Raw genomic sequence first — 15,548 nt, 5'->3', positions numbered from 1 at the left:
GCAGTACAGGCATTGCAGGCATATTTCACAGCTGCTGCATGAGAATGTAGAAAGCTCTGGAATAATGTACAGGGAGCATAGGATATACTTAGTCCAGTGCCCTGTTTCTGACCATGGCCCACACCAGATAATTTGGAGTTAGTATAAGGAATTTTTTATGAGGCACATGTGAGATAATGTCCCTCATGCTGATCCCTCATTGCTGGAGATAAGATGAAACACGAGGATGTCTCTCTTCTTACCTTTCTTAACCATTATCACCCTGGATTCTATTCCTGTTTGCATATCAGTGTGACATATAGCCATGTTATTTAGAGAGATCTGACATAACCCTGGTCACTTATGGCATTGACATGACAAATAATATTTGCAGTTAAACTATGGTGCTATAATTAAAAATTATAGTGCTTTCCAAATGGTAGATGAAGGGTTTTTTATTTAAAAATTACTTCTTCCTTTGTATTTGAGGTTTGAGAATAATATAAAATCATGGACTGAGAGATAGTGGAAACATATGTTACCTCTTAGCTCCATCTTGAAGTGTTTTTAGAAGCAGCACTAACAACTTTAATTCAGGGTTTTGGTATAAGTCGAAACTGTCTAGAACTTCGTAGCTATCTCTACCAGTATCACTCACTCCTGACCAAGAGTATTCTAAGAAACTCTGCACCATAGCCAAAAATGATGGTACTTCATTTTCTGTGGTGATCTATAACTACACAGACATTACCACAATGTTTTCATCTGTGATTCAAATAAAGTTAATTTATTACATTTTTAATGACAAGAAAAATTGCATGAAATATGGCAATTTGGAGTGAAGATTTTTGGAAGAATTTTTGTGGTAGTTTCCTAGGACAGCTATTGTTTTTGTTCAATCTCTTTCAAGTAAGAAATGATAAATAAAGATTTGAAACTATTGACGTTAAATAAACATCACATCTTGTTCTTAACTTTCCCACTTGATCTGTACTAGTTGCTCCATTGATGGTCATCACTACTCATTCCAGCATATTTCATTTCCTTAAGTAAAGCATTAGAAAGTATCTGCTGAACCCTGGAGTTCTATAAAGACAGGAAAATCAACATTTTTTGTTCCAATGAAGAAGACCGCCAAAAATTAAAACTGTGAAAATTACAAGCATATTTTCCAGAGAAATTCTCCAAACTCACTTAGTTCTGTTTTCATCTTAGGATATAAAATAGACATCTCTGTTAAGCACATGTCCAACCATTTTTAGATTAGGAACTTTAGTTATATCAAATCTGGATTAGCTGTACAGACCTAAAAGCCCCAAAGCAAAGAAACTCCTCTACTTGCTACTTAACATATAGATGATCATAGAAACACCTGAGGTGAAATACTGTTTCCTTGAGCCACTGCCCAATCTTCTGTACCCTAAAACTACCACAGTTTTGATTCTAGCAAAGTAACTACACTGTGGTTCAAATAAAGGGCTTAATAACAAATAAAACCTTAAATTCCCATTTAAACTAAACCTTCTCTCATGAAAAAAAAGCCACAAAAAACCCCCCAACAACCGCCCTTCCCCCCCCCCCCCCCCCACTCTCTACAAAGGACCAAATTTAGACAGGATAATAAAAGTGAAGGAAGGAGTGGAATGAGGGTAACCTTTGATCTTTAGCCAATTTCTGCTGTCTTTTACCTACAGAAATTATTTCTGTCTGCGTGTTACACATGAGATCTTTAGGTCCGTAAGAAGAGAGTGCCAACAGTGTAAAGTGAGTCAGAGATAGAACATTTACAGGAAATGAAGAAGAATGAACAGGCGCAGGCTCCCCACATCTATAATTCACCCTTTGAGTGTGTCAGGAATCCAACAGCACTTTTAAGATGACACTATCCTTTGTATTATACCGATTCTGTGAAGGGAATGCCCTACCATGTTGCCCCTGCACATTGGAGAATTTTGTATGACTGCAAATATTGCTATGTCCACATCGTAATCTTCTGAGGTTTGTAGGGCAACAAATGTAAATACTCTTGCTATGCCTTTTCTTCATTTAGACAACCATACATAATATAATCCATCATCATTGTTACAATATTAGTTTGTCTGCTTGGTTTCCTGATGATTTTCTTAGTATCAACGCTACAATAATCACCACTTACTGAATCAGGACACAATGAGGCTCACATTAAGTATCTTTTCAAACAGAGATCACGGTAAAAGGATTCCAACCCAGATTAACATGATGGTACTTTTCTTCAGTATAACTACCCTGAGAAAGTAAAGGTGACTTGCTAGAAAATGAAGAAATAACTTTAGTCAACAGTACCAACACTGCCAATGACTGAATCAGTTATGGAAATTCTTAACAAAGAAACTTGGATCCCGTGTCACTGCAGCAACCTAGGAAAGATGTTAGCTTCCTCAGGGAAATCCCCTGGAGTGCAGAAGTAAGAAAATGGAAAGAAAGGAATCCCAGTCAAGTAATAGTTTTAAGATGGGCTGTAGTTTATGCCAAACGATTAATGAAAACAAGAAGAAAATAGTAACAAGCACCATTAAAAGGATCCGTCATCTCCCTTGATATACTGAGATCAAGCACTGGCCAACTTAAGGTGAGAAAGGAGTCAGACAAGCATTTTGAATCCTGGGCCTTCCAACTCACACGAATATCTAGAAATCAGCAGCAGTTCTTGGCCCTTCTACTGTACCTGCTGAAATCTTCTTGTAAATGTGCTCAATGATTTTGTATTTCAGAGAAGTGCAGCATTTTTTAAAATTAGGCTCATGCAGTATGCCAGGAAATTGTGAGAATGGTTTTGTGCCAGCTATTATTTTCATAATTTCTGTAATTTAAATGTAATTTAAACACTGAAAGTACTTGCTTCATCAACAGACCCAACATTTTGGCATCCTGAGTAGAACTTGCAAAAGCATTAAATACTCATTTGCTATCATCCTATTAAATATTATTAACCTTTGATTTCCACAAGAAACAAAAAGCTCCTAAGTAATTCTGAAATTCCAACTCACCAAGTGTTTTATATTTTCTACATAAAAAAAAACAGAGGTGCACAATGTACAAACAAGCAGAGAAGGCTAGATTAAGAATTATAAACCATGTTATGCCTCACAGAGATAAGCTGTATATGAGCTGTTATCTTCCAACCTTTGAAGTAAGAATACAAAATTTCAAAACAAAACCATAATGTGTAATTTTTAATTATACCTTTTCGCCTCCTGCAGTACTATTATCAGAAGAGATACAATACTCAGACTTGTGTAAGAAATTATTCTAGTGTCGGAAAGCGGAAAGAGAAAATTATTATTCTATTATACTAACGTGCAATCTGGCAGGCTATTATTGAGGGACAGAGTGTGCTGATCACTTGAATTACCATCTAAGGAAGTAGTTCATGTTTTAGTGGACTGATGGACTGGTGACCCTGTAAGGATCTTGGTTTTTTTTTTTTCCTATTTGCAACAGATAAGTTCCCCCTAAACTCTTTTTAGTTCTGCTAAGCAGCAAGGAATGGCATGGGTGATGTTCCTGAAGCCTCATTTGACCAAAATCGGTGGAGCAACTGTACTCTAACTGGACTTACTGAAAACCATAGAAAGAGAATCCTGAGTTATTTCAGTTTTCTTTTGTTTTTTTCTCAGGTATCCTTACTCTGATAACCTGAAAAGGACAGTGGCAAACAGCAGGCAGTTAAAACACCTCTTATCCAGCTCCCCTCTGACAGGATCATTACATAACCATGTGTTGCATTATGTGTGGTTGAAGTAAAGCTAACCACAGAGCTGATATGGACAACTTCCCGTTTTGCAAAAGAAGCATTTGAGAATGAAGACAACTTGTGAATGTTATTTTTTTGCATCCTTTCCTCAGCAGACAGGGAAAGGAGTCATATGGATGGGGCAAACTCCCAGCCAGCACCTCAGCACTAGTTTGCATAAACAGTCATATATGCAACTCAAATTGCTTGCCAGCAAATGTGCAAACACCCAGTTAATGGGGACTAAACCTGCCTCAGCAGAACAGACACTCCTTTCCTCTCCCCCACTATGCATAAGGAGAGCAGATGTCTCCTGCACAGTCATTTTTCGGATGATGGCAGGCTGAACAAAGCCGTGGTGTTGGCCCTTGCTCATGGGAGAGGGCTGGTGAAGGAACAAGGACACGTCAACAACCAAAAGGTTGGAGAAGCTTTAGAGTTATGGAGAAAGCATCAGCTTTTTCAGCCTCAGCAGCAGGGCCCCAACAGCTCTTTTGGCTTCAGTGTCTTAAAAGCTATAACCCAACCCTAAATTACAGGCAGAGCTCTGGTGAGCTCCTCTGGATACTCAGACCAGCCTGGAGAGGAATACATGCAAAACACAAAACCTCCACAGTCTCTGTCCTGGACCTCCAAGCGTGTATTTAACTATTATTTACCATTTAATCATGTCATTACTCTCTAATTTACTTGACAATGTGTTTTCCTCTCATTAAAACTGTTGCGATGATCGCTGCCAAAATTCTACCCACCAGTGTTCCGTGCTCCTTCCCTGTGGTTCTTTCGTGACTATTTGATTAATTTTCATTGATATTCTTCCAACAATAGCATCTAAAATTAACTGGGTCAGTTTTTACATAACTTCCTGAGTCACCAGGCTACGTGTCCTAAATAAATATGTCCATACAGGAGTCAAATGATAATTTACCCTTCCAGCACTAGCAGGGGCTGGGACATTTTGCAAAGCTTGTGTTCTATGATAGGAGAACATATTTTACTCTCAGCTCTTAATTCAGGACCTTTTATTCAATCAAAACTTCATTTGGATGAAGTCAGAGACTTGACTCAGTTGGCAGGATGTGGCCTTGAGTGAGGGGGAAAAGGAGATTTTAACGCCAACTACATTCCTATGAAAAACATTTTCCAAATGGCTGAAATTGCAAATGTTAGTGTTGAGGTACCTGAATTTAAATGGTACACTTGGCCTCCAGGCATTAGCTGCTGATTTCTTGCTTTTAATATGGGAGAAGGAAACTCAGTAACACTTCAAATTACGTGTCTCAAGCAGGCATTTAATTTATATTAAATTAGACAGTAATTGTATGTTAAATAAATACCAATAGTCTCAGGAACACATTTTTATGGAATAACAATTTATGTAATAGTTGTTTTTATTGCATGCCTCTTAGGTCTACAGTAATATGTTTTTCATAATTAGCTGCTCTTTAGCTGTTACACTGAACATAACTTATTAAATATATATTCAAGGATACATAGCATACCTCTTTGAAAGTCAAATACTGTAATCCTGTCTCACTACAGAAAGGGGGGATCTTGCAATGCTCAGTAAGATGGTATTCTCAACCCACTTGATATATAGATGTATCCAAGTGTGTCATACAGTCCATAGCATTTGCTTAGTCCTTCAGGGGGGAGGAACTTTTACACCTTCAGCACACAAGGCAGCACAGACCACCAGGCAAAATGTTCCTCAGAGAAAATATACAGAGGAAGAACACTCCCCCAAACTTTTCTCCCAATTAATTAATGGTAAAAATAAAAGGATAGCATTTATTTTGTAACTTGTGTTATCAAGCTTTACGGAACCGGCACCCCCCAGGAAAGGTCACAGTAATATACAAAATAATTATGAAGATTTTAGAACTGTTGAAATGCTGTTATATGCATTCAGAGGGAAAATATTCAACCACAAATTTCAGCTTCTAAAGTCAAATCAGGAACCTTTGGATATTCCCAAAACAGGCTGGACGTTTTTAGCCCTGTTCTTACTAGCTCTTTGCTCTGTGCCTTCCTTTCTTCTCTGTTTCCTTACATTTCTTTAATGTCTGCCCCTTCTTATAGCTGGCCCAACTAATAATTTCTTCACTGTCCTGCTATCCTTCCTCTCTTTTTTATTTTGCTTCCTATTTAGAAAATCCTCTACTAAGTGAAGTCAGACAGGATGCAAGATGATCCGTCCTACAGAGATCTTCCTTGGGTTTTTTTCGTTCTGCATCAGAAAGCAGAAGCCAGAAGAGAGAAGCTGTAGGACTTCATATAGGAAGGTGGTATTTCAGAGTCTTAGATTCAGATCTCTCTGAAAAAGGCCGTTGCTTCATCTGTGAGGTGAGGGGATTCTCCATGGTGTTTGGAGAGCTTTTTTCTTTTTTTTTTTTTTTTTTGGAGACTAAAACCCTATAAAAGGATTCTGTGGAGATAGACTAATCAGACTCATAATTATCTGTGAAAATCTGTCCCACATACTGTGAAATCTGCCAAGCTGATAGAGCATGTGGTATTACTGTTATCATAATAACTTCTTCCAAATCTGATCAAATTGCCTGATTAAACTGATATACAATATATGCATCTGATGTTACAAGTTACAGATGATTAAATCTTCAAATCTGAGTCTAGAGTCAGTAAGGGGTTGGCTAAAAAACAAGACATCTGATAAAAAAATAATTCAAAGTATGAGGAATTTGTTTCTAATCCACGCTGGAATGAAAATCAGATACTACTATTGACTATCCAAATAAATCTGTAAGTTTGATTAAGTTTGGAGAAGTTTATTATAATGCTACTGCCTATAAAATCAACCTGACACGTTTTTAAAATATGTGGGGCAAAGATTCTGCTGTTATACATGGATAGCTGAAATGTGGGCACTGAGTTATAACTGAAAACAATCCAGTGGGAAGATCTAGCCTTATTTCTTTTTCTAACTGATGAAAATCCAAGTCAGTTAATGCTGAATTGACCCAGGAGGCTAACACTAAGAATCTGATTTAAATCCCATCACTCAGAACCTAAGAACTGACTGCCATTTTCTGAAGATAGTCTAATATATTCTGCCAAGAAAATTAACATGGACTAAAGGATCTTTCCAACTTATACAGTTTCTCAGAGCATAGAAATTAAGGCTCTCATTTTATTTTCAGTCATTTACTGACCCTACCACATCAACATATCAGATCAAATTAAGAGCTTGTTCCTTAGCCAGCATTAATCAGCATATACCATTATCTAAAGACCAAGCCTCCAGATGTGGACCATTCATCATTCCAAGGCTAGCGACATACATACAATAAGCATATCAGGGAGAGGTTCTTGTAGGTGGATAGACTTGAGGTAAACACTCTATTTCCTGACCAATTTGGCAACAAGTTTCCTGGTGAACTCAGTATTAGTATCAGAGGTCTAGTGCCCCTCAGGATTTGGATCACATTGTTTAATAAACATCATTTTATAAAATCTGAAGGGAATAAGGCACTGCGTTTCTAAGGGATTACTGTACATCTCATATAGTTATTCACTTTCCCTCTGGCCCTGTGCCTGTTAACCCCACCTGACACATGCTATAATCACCCAGAAATGCACTGCCTGTCACCACTTATTGAAAAGGTAATGTGTAAAACTCGCTAGAGGAAATAGTATTGAAACTAGGTTTGGGGTCTGACTTCTTACAGTCTTCTGCTTAATTGCAATTTCCAAGTAAAATACATTGAGCTACTTTCTATTATGTTGCTGTATTACAAAAACATGTAAGAATTAAGGATGTGATTTCAACCCAGACAACAGCCCTTTTGTAACTTTTCATACTATTAAAAGGACACACAAATGCCTTGAAATGGTGGAATTGTAAAGGCAACTGTAGCTACCATTTGAATTACATAGGTGACTCTATCCAGCCTTTTCCATGAATAGAGAAGTCATGTCAGAACCTTGTCAGTCATGTTATTACACAGCAGAGTTTGCAGGAGCCTTAACCTGCTGGGAGCACAAGGAAAGGTGACAGGGAGCTGCATGGGCTTCAGGTCAAGGCAGGACTGATGCCACTTTGTCCTCATGCACAACAGGTAGAAATATGTAGAAGGCATTTTTATTTTCTTGTCTCTTTATTTCCACAGAAATTCTACCACACCAACCCTCTCATCTGCCACCCCACCCCCAAATCCCCCAAGAAATCAAGAAATACATATGAGAATAAATAATTTTCTTAGAATTTTGAATATCTCATCCCTGACTTTCCAGTCTTCCAACATACAGTTACCTGAAAGAGTCTTTCTGTGAGATTTTGCAGTGGTTCAGAAGCCTTATGGAGTTCTTTACTCAGTGGTTTTCTACCTTTTCTTATTACAGAAAGTTAAAACAATGACCATTAGCTGACATGGGTGAAAGATACCTTCAGGTGACTGAACAGCCAAGGAGTACTGCTTTCTGGATTTTCTCAGAGTGAGGAGTAGAATCACTCCTGATTCTGCAGGATCCATATATAAGCAAATTACCATTATCTATTCTGTTACCATAGCATGAGAGCAATCTTAAGGGAAGTCAGAGGACCTAAAATGAATGGTAATCTTCATTGAAAAATAGAAACATCAAGACAAACAATGGTATTTCTGTGCTACACTCAGACCTAAATTCAGATAACTAGTGTCAAGGTAATTTGAGGACTCCAGATGTTGTTGCAGCTGCAACAGCCATCTTAGTCATTCTACTTAAAAGTGGGAAGTTCACAACAGGGCAAAACCCATTCATTCCTCATTGAGATACTGTTTCTTGAGCAGCAACAGTTATTTCTCCTTCAAGAGAAAACAGTGCATCAGCTTTTTTAGCTGGAGACACTGAAAATCTACTACCAGAATAGCTACTGTTTCTCCCTCCAGAGTTTTAACAGCTAGAGGTAAAATAACCTGCTGCAGTGGCTCAAAGCTCTCTAGTGGCTCTAGAGTCTTAGCAAATACGGTATATCAAATTGCAACATCAGGATTGCATTTACTCTTCACTCTGATGAAAGCTGAAGAGCCACAGTAGCTGACAGTTTGGGCAAAAATTATCCAAACTTCATAACAAAGCCACTTAGAAACCTTAGAGGTAAGGCATTCAACTGTCTCACTACAAATAAATAGAGATAAACAGGGAAAAATATTAAATTCAGAACAGTTCCACTCATTAGGACATGAAGTGGTCACTCCAGCAGAGGACAAATTTTTTAGTCATTCTCGGTTTTGGCCAAAGTGCTGATTTAATTTCATAAAATAAGTGGCCATGGAATAAAATTTTAGCATCTTCTCATTGTTTTAACCTGGATTTTAGTGCTAAAATTTATGTGGGGGAATTAATTAATAAGTAGTATTCATTATTCATGAGAGATAAAGATGAAAGAAAAAATGGGACATAAGAGAATTGGTAAAAGGATAAAAGTGTTTGTTTGGTTAATAAAAGAGACTTATTAAATAAGAGGAAAATAAATACTTGTGACTAATAGACAATAAAGTCATGGAAGGATGTGCAAGAAAAAAATGAATGTGAGCTGAAACTAAACACTGTAAAGGAAACAGATTTTCTTAGCACCATCAGAAAGGGTCAGAAGGCAAAGAGAGCAGAGTAAGTTTATGATCGTATTTCTACAAGGGGATGCAGTGCATTTCTGAATCTTCCCCCGGGGATATACTTTTTGTATCCCTTATTTGTAGAGAAAGGTGAAACAATGCCCCAGTAATATTAACATGAAAATCATTCAACTTTCGGCTGCAGTGAACTCTGGATTCCCCAGTGATAAGTTGCCAACTAAAAAGAGGTCTAAACACAGGCAGCTGGGACAATGCTGGGTGACAAGTTTGTACGTATGGGCAAAAGTGTCCGTGATAACACTCAAAGCAATGAAAACATTTAAATAAGCAGGCACTTGACAACAAGCTGGTCTCCCTAGGAGCAATCACATCACTTGCCATTTATTCAGACATGCTACCATTCTGTCACAGAGACAAAATCTGAAGTAATCCAACGGCTGCAATGCGTTTATATTTTGGAACTGTGAGCAAAACTTTGGCCTATTAAAAGCAATCAATTTTTTTCTCTTAACCATAGTAAAATATGTTTAGAAGTTGTGAATGAAATACACATTGAAGCTCAAATGCGTATTTGGAGGTCCACATTTCATCAACCAGAACAGAAATTTTAAGTGAATGCACAAGTTTCCTGAACTCATCTGGACTTGAGGAACCAATAGCAGCTGCTCCTTCTAACCTTTCAGCTACTTATGTATCTTCCCAGACCATGCCTTTTTATAATGGGTTATCACAAAGAAACTCAAACTATCTTTCAATAAATACAAATCCTTAGCAGCAGTGGAAAAGATGGCTCCTATCTCTTTCCTAGGTGATGCATAACTCCATCTCAAACTGATGAGCCTTGGCATATACCTAGTCCAACCTGGAATAGCTCAAAGATAACCTGGAAGTCTTTTTAACAAAGAAAACAAACAAATAAATTTTTTCTTTTCCTTGTACCCAATGTGAAGTCAAACAGTAAATCTTTCTAACTATTGTAACACTTGCAAGGACGAAATGCCCAGATCTCAGTAGAAATCATGTCTGAAGACAAGTGCTTGCATGTAGGCAAACAAAAAAGTAATTTCCAAACTTAAGAAGATTCTTGGCAGTGATAGTTATTAATAATAAACATTTCTTTAGTGCTAAAATCTATACAAATCAGAGCAAGATCTGGATGTTGCCTATTCAAAAGGTGTGAAATCCAACACATGCAGCCAGAAGGGCTGATACAGGTGTGATTGAGCAGGTGTGTGGTTGCAGGCAGAGAAGGTTGTAAAAAAACAATTTTGTTTTCTTCCTATTCTGTTTCAGATGCCCAAGAAACAGACAGGAATCTTCCTATGGCCCCTTCAGGCTAGGAATTTTTTTACTTCTTACGCATTCTATACTGGGTCTTCCTGAACTCTCACTATGTCTGGAAGTGCTTGAGAGAAATTTGCTTTGACATGACTATTACCTGTTCTGTGGGACTACTATATAATGCAATCAAGTTAATATTTTTATCAGTTTGGCTCCAATTTCTAGCTGTCTTTTCATGGACAGTTGCAATATATAAGTGACCTGATGGCTGATGTTACACATTGGAAGAGAGAAAAATAAAAACATTTTCATTTAATGTGAAATTAAGATTTAAGAAATGAGAAATTTAGGATACCATAGTGCCATTTTTTTACCAACCACAGGACTTGTTGGGTTTTAAGGTTGCTTTTAATTATTGGAAAGTGGATAACAGGAAGAAACGGATATACGGAGGAGAGGAACATTTATTTCCTATCGTTTTTAGCTTTAGGCAGAAATCATGAAATTAGAATTTACTGCTGGCTTATAGTTAAAACCTGAACTTAGCCGTCTCTAAGCAGAGAAAAGCAAAGGTTCAGAATAGTAGATGTTCATTTAATTAACATCTCTATCTTATAGCATATGCAAAAGGGGTCCATTGTGCAAGCAATCATAAATCTCTCTTGGTCTAACTTCAGAGCAATTGACCTTACAACCCAAATAATGTTCCTTTGTGCACAGTTTTTGTATGCAATCTCTAGATTTACTGTTCCAAAGAAGGAGTGTGTAAACTATTTCAGGCACAACTGAAGTGAGCAACTCATTCATCCTACATATGGATAAATGTTTGTGCCAAACTGGAAAGTTTGTTCTGGAAAGAGTCTCTACTGATGCTACTTTCAGTAGTTCCAGATTAGCATTTTTCATTTATTTGATTCTATGTGCTGATACCATCTTAATTAGGAATGAAATGAGGAGAAATGACAGGTTTAAGCAGTTCATTGAACAGCAGAGAGTATTATAGGTGAAGGTAGTGACACTTTGCCAGTCCAAGAGTATTCTGTTGTTAGACATCAAATGACTGCCACTAATAAAAAATTCTGAGGACCTCTTCAAGAAAAAGGCAAAAAGCAGAAACATAGACAACATAAATGTCACTTCTACTTGTTCCCACAATAACTGTGCAGTGTCTTAAATTATTGATATTTCTTTTTTCTATAAACAAAATTTCAGGCCACATCTTGAAAAGTTCAACACGAAAAGCACACATATCACTTCCATACATGTGTTCTAGCTGATGTGTATATGGAAACAGTGATGAACTCTTTCCTTGATGAAACACTGTAAACCCTTTGTTACAAAATTTATCCAAAATAAAAATGCGTTATCTATATGAGCAGTGCTCATTAAAAATGTCAAATTAACCGTCTCCAAGATGAATTCTGGCAAATTCTGAATTCCGCATGTGGGAAAGGCAACTTTAGCACTTAGTATATACCAAAAAATCTGTAATTAACCCTGTGAAGATTCTTTTGGGTTAGCCAGTCCTGGAGAGCTCTGGAACTCTCGAGTCATCCTCTGGAGGCATCACTAACAATCTCGGGGATCTGGGCTTCCAATTGAGGGTCAGGTGGTTAAAGCTGGGGCTCAATACCTCAAACTCCCTAGAATGTTATCTCTGACCATCTAAGTATAGTCAGTCTTCTTTACATTAACAGAACTGATCAAATTAATAGTAGATGAGTAGGTCAGGTAGTGTAGCCCCGTTTCATGTTTGTAACAGTGTTTGTACACATATTAGTATTTGCCAGACATTATGTTCAGCTTAGAGACTCCCAGCACGCTGCCTACTTTGACTTCCTGAACTTAATTATCTATTTCATTCTAGTGATCATAAAATAACATCCTATAGTATCTGCTCTCTTAATGTGCAACTGAAGCAACTGAACAAAACAGAGTAGGGATTAAATAAGATAAAATGATAAGTAGTAAATAACCAGTTCTCTTGATCACACAAATATCCAGGAACCTTTGCAAAGAAATACCACTCCTCAGACTTAAATAGAATATAAAGTACAGCCGGTGACTATTTCTTAACAAGAATTGGGAAAAGAGCCCTATCAGGGATGGGGCAAATGAGTCCTAAAAGTAAAAGAAATGTTTATGAAAAAGAACAGCATTTGCATTCCTATTTGCCTGGGCCACTTGCCCCTTTTGTAACCTGATAAAACAAGTGAGTCAATACAAATCAAGATGACTTAGTGGAAGAACAGCAAATGGCCATTGTAAAAGTAGAGGCCAGAGGAAAAGGGACGCCACAAAGACCCCAGTCACGCAATTTTTTTTGCAAGCAGATTTAATGGGTGTGCTGTGGCCAGACACCTTTAGAGTCAGACACGCCATTTCTAAGAGAAAACAGCAAGATCCTGCAGACAGTAAGTAGATGAAAATGGAATGCTAACTCAACACATTTAAAAGTTCATATTTCGAAAAAAAGAAAATAGTAAAAAAAGAAAAACTTGCACAAACTATTTTTCATGAGAATACATTAGTCCTACAACCATTTTTATGTGATAGACCAGAAATGCTATTCTTTCCTTCACAGATATACTGCCTTGTTTTTATCGATTTACTCTGACTGCAAAGGAGCCTTCCAGAAAATAGTGAATAAACTAAGAAATTATGCAGTCCATACCGACTATCTGACAAATCACTGGAAAGTTTCATTTGCCCCCTCGCCTGTCTGAAAAAACTGCAAGACAGCCAAATACAGGTGTTCAGATATGTTCAGACAACACTCTTTTTTCTTTCTCTCTTTTTAATATAATATTTTGTCCTTTACTCTGCTGAAAACATTATGGTTGGTAAAGTAAGATCAATCAATAATTCTAATTTTTTAAAGCCTTTAAAGTAATTTTTTGAGAAATATGGTAGTTTAGACAGCACATTTATTTAGTTTTAATTTTTGTGCTGTCATACATCAGCACTGAAGTCCTGATTTAGAACACATGCAGCGTGCCTTTGAAGTTTTGGCTGTTTTTTAACAATGGCAAAAAAAAGATATAAAAAAATTAAACAGCACCAGAAAAAAAAATCATAAAACAGCGCTTTTGTGCTCTTGATTTATATATTGTTTTTTATGTCTGTTTAAAAAAAAGCTTTATTCTCAATAATCTTTCATGGGAAGCTTTGCTCTGACATACTTTCATCTAAGCCTTTTCTTCTGTGCTGACCTTTCTTGTCTCCTTTCTATCCCCCCAAGTCTCTGAATCTTTCTAATATCTTTCCCATTCAGTAGCAAAATGAGTTTACTGGAATTCTTATGAAAACCAAAAGAGTAGAAACTGTGCAAGTGATATGCTAAACTGATATTTTTTGATGAAAGTAATAAATATTCCAAGTAAACAGGACTTCCAAATAAAACAGCTATTTTCTTCTGGTGCTCGTTTGACTCCCCTTCTTGGCTGTATAAGTGCAGTGGTACATGTCGTCGTCTTTTTGGCCAAGTTACACAACACTGTTTTTTTCCAAGGAAGTGCATGAAAGCTGATAGTTGCCATTGTTCATTTTTATCCAATGTGTTGTAATGAATATGAGCCAATGCCATATTTATTTGTTCTGTGGCCAGCTTCTTCCTGTTTTTTCTCTCCCTTTTAGTTCAAGAACCAAACTGTTGAAACAACAACAAAAACACCACAACTGGCTTTATAGTCTTTCTCCTCCTTAGGGTCTTCCATTCCTTGGAAAATTGTAGTCCATTAGTAGTGTCATCTAAATGTGCCAACACTAGATGCTGCAAAGAAGGATTTTAATTGCAGTTTACCTACAAACCAGTTTCTGGATGGGCCAAATCCTGAAGGTGTCCAGAGGTTTGAAGAATATTAATGTCCCCCCCCAGCCATGATTCTTAATTGTCAGCCCAAATATATGTGTGCACATAACCAGTCTGTATGTGCAGGGTATTTATGACAGCTGAAAGAGCTGGAGAAGCAGGGGCCAGCAAGGCAGCTGGACTTTGAGAAAGCTTAACACCCTTTGTTCTGGGAGTTTGCTGGGGATCTCCTCACTCACTGTATCTCTTCCCTCACCTTCAACATCGTATATCCATATCTGCACACCTTCTAAACTGCTGCTTACTGCTAACAGAGAAACTACAACCACATCTGTGGTGAAGGTTCTTTTTATATTACAGATCATTCATGTGTTAGTGCAAAATAACAGAACCAATGGAATCTCCTATCACCAACACTGACACCTGAATTTATGTCAAAATGTTTTTTTCCCAGTGAAGTGTAGTGGTAAGCTTACTGCAAAGACACTTCTGAGTTCCACAATGCCACTCTTAAAAATCTTTGTGAAGCACTTATGTAAAAGGTTTTCTTAATATTGAAGATTCTGCAGTTCATTTTATTTGTAGAGAATTTAACTACCCATTTCAGCAACTTGATCTGTATTAAAAGAAGTCTTATTTAATTTCATATTCAGTTTATGACCTTTCTACATATTGAAACTGATGGGAAAAAAAGCCCTAGATTTTAATATTTGTCAAGAGTCTTCTTCCCTGCCTTTAAGTAAGGAAAAGTTAGTTGTCTTGCCTCTGCTACTCCTCCAGTCTATTTACTACTCAGTAGGTAGATAGGAATATACCCAGGGATACCCACAATTTTCTTAAGAGATGGTCTTTTTGGAATTAAACACCTCTCTTACTGCCCGTCACAGACAAATCTGGACTTAATAAGATGCTTAATGTCCAGAAAGCCAAACTTTGAGAGATGAAGCTCATTTATGGCTCCAAAAGACTATTTATACACAGGCAGATAAAATATGCTTTCATCTACCGAGGTCATGCATTGTGAATACAGCATGTTCATTGAGAAGCTTCTGAGTTAAATATGAAATTAAAGATGAATATATTTTATTTTATATTTTATTTATTTATATTTTAGTTATTTTATTTATTT

At 37.1% G+C, this 15,548-nt stretch overlaps 1 protein-coding gene across 18 annotated transcripts in view; it reads right to left on the bottom strand.

Annotated features, from left to right (window-relative positions):
• HDAC9 (histone deacetylase 9) overlaps positions 1-15,548 on the bottom strand; it is a 457,908-nt gene that overhangs the window by 29,736 nt on the left and 412,624 nt on the right. The gene's annotated exons all lie outside the window — the stretch shown is intronic.

The sequence above is a fragment of the Sturnus vulgaris genome, chromosome 1, assembly GCF_052056855.1.
Source record: "Sturnus vulgaris isolate bStuVul1 chromosome 1, bStuVul1.hap1, whole genome shotgun sequence".
Lineage (NCBI taxonomy): Eukaryota > Metazoa > Chordata > Aves > Passeriformes > Sturnidae > Sturnus > Sturnus vulgaris.
The sequence above is the reverse complement of the archived record's forward strand: the minus strand, read 5'-3'. Positions and strand labels throughout refer to the sequence as shown.